At 40.4% G+C, this 1,746-nt stretch overlaps 1 protein-coding gene and 1 pseudogene across 4 annotated transcripts in view; one reads left to right on the top strand and one right to left on the bottom strand.

Moving 5' to 3' along the window:
• LOC115872869 overlaps window positions 1-1,478 on the bottom strand; it is a 3,608-nt pseudogene extending 2,130 nt beyond the window's left edge.
• GPATCH8 (G-patch domain containing 8) overlaps window positions 1-1,746 on the top strand; it is a 74,223-nt gene that overhangs the window by 44,675 nt on the left and 27,802 nt on the right. The window lies entirely within an intron of this gene.

Here is a 1,746-nt window from a genome sequence, read left to right as displayed (position 1 = left end):
TGATCAGCATCTGTACCCTCAAATTGCCCAGCAACTATCAGTGTACTAGCTACCTCCATCCCATCTTCAAAATCTCTTATTGAGCCTTCTGTCCGGATCCCCAGCCATGTTATACTGGCTGCTCACAGACTGAGAAACATTCCTTCTAATCTCTCCAGTATGGATTGGCCTTATGTTGTTAAATGGGATAATCCTTCAGGTATAAAATGTAGGAATGTCCCCTGCCCTTGTTTATATGCTTCTCCATCATACTCTTCTCCACCATCATCATCATATGAATCTTCATCCCCAGGATCTGGATGCAAAGCTTGTTAATTCACACACTGCAATGAGCATTGCTCCTAATGCTGATTTATCGCAGACACAAATCTAAATTCAGCAATAAGTTCAACATCATCATCACTGTCTTCCTCTTCATTATCAACAGATTCTTTTGATTCTTCTCCAAATTTGCATTCACCGTAACATAGAAATGTTCTCTCTGATAAGCATTTAGATCTCAGCATGTAAACTGATGGCAGGATATTCCAATGATAATCCTAATCCAGAGCTCTCTAACCAAGACAGGCGGCTCTCAAGGATGTAAAGGATGCCAGTTTCTAGCTCCTTTCTGCCCAGCACAGCCTTGGTACCTGCCTGTTGCTATTGCAGTCCCAGTCCCTCCCTCCACCAGCCCTGGTGGAGGACACTTGAGGCAGCTCCTTGTACCTGGGAGCATTGAGGTAGGCCCACAGGGGGCTGAGGTGATAGCAAGACTGCTTTCCTCTTTACAACTTTTTTCTTTTGGGGCACTCAGCACTTGGATCCCAGCTCAGTTTCCTTCTAATCCCTCTCATGCTTCCTTATCAAACGTTTATTCCCAGTTAGTACAGATACTTATATTCTTCATTTATACAACATTTCTGTAAGTCCTGTGTAGGACTATTGCCAAGTTTACTTGGCTTTTAGAACTTGCAAGTAATTCCTTGATATGTAATCTCTCAGTTCCCTTGACTGTTATTCTCTTATTCTCAGGCTTTCTTCCCCTCTCAGCCACTCTTGCCCTACCTTCCTCCGTCCTTATCTCTAAAAGATAACTTAATAAAGAAAGTGCAGCTCTTCTAGTGGAATTTCTTGTTCTACCTATAATTCACTGCACTAAACTTGGGCACACCTACTGTCATCCATGAGTCTTTCTTGTCACCATTTGTTAATGTGATAATCTATATTTATATCTTATTTCTATCTGATTTCTAGACATTAGCCTTCCCTGCCTTATCAGGGACCTCACATATCTTTTTCCATGTTAGCAAACTCTCTTTAGTTACTCTTTTCTGGGGAGTATTCTAATGAAAAAAAAAGAGAAATACTATTGCACTCTCTTTCCACGGAAGCATAAGTCAAGAAATCAAATGATTTCTATTACAGTAAGCAAATCTGCTGTAAAAGACAACAATGTTTTATGAAACAAAAATTGATTACTAAGGTACCCAAGCCATGGTCTTTTCAGTTGCCTTATATGCATGTGAAAGCTGGACAATGAAAAATAGAAGAATGAATATATTTAAAATGTGATGTTGGTGAAGGATGGACTGCTAGAAGAACAAACAAACCCATCTTGGAAGAGATAGCCAGAATGCTTCATAGAAGGGAGGGGTCAAAGACTTCGACTCCCTTACTTTGGACATGTCATTAGGAAAAACCAGTTTTTTGAAAGTTACATTTGTTTCTCCTTCCCCAAGTATAGGAACAGTGAACGTGCGCGCA

The sequence above is a fragment of the Echinops telfairi genome, unplaced genomic scaffold, assembly GCF_000313985.2.
Source record: "Echinops telfairi isolate 266 unplaced genomic scaffold, ASM31398v2 ScPeMD7_7458;HRSCAF=8496, whole genome shotgun sequence".
NCBI classification, from domain to species: domain Eukaryota; kingdom Metazoa; phylum Chordata; class Mammalia; order Afrosoricida; family Tenrecidae; genus Echinops; species Echinops telfairi.
This window is presented reverse-complemented; position numbering and strand designations above follow the sequence as displayed.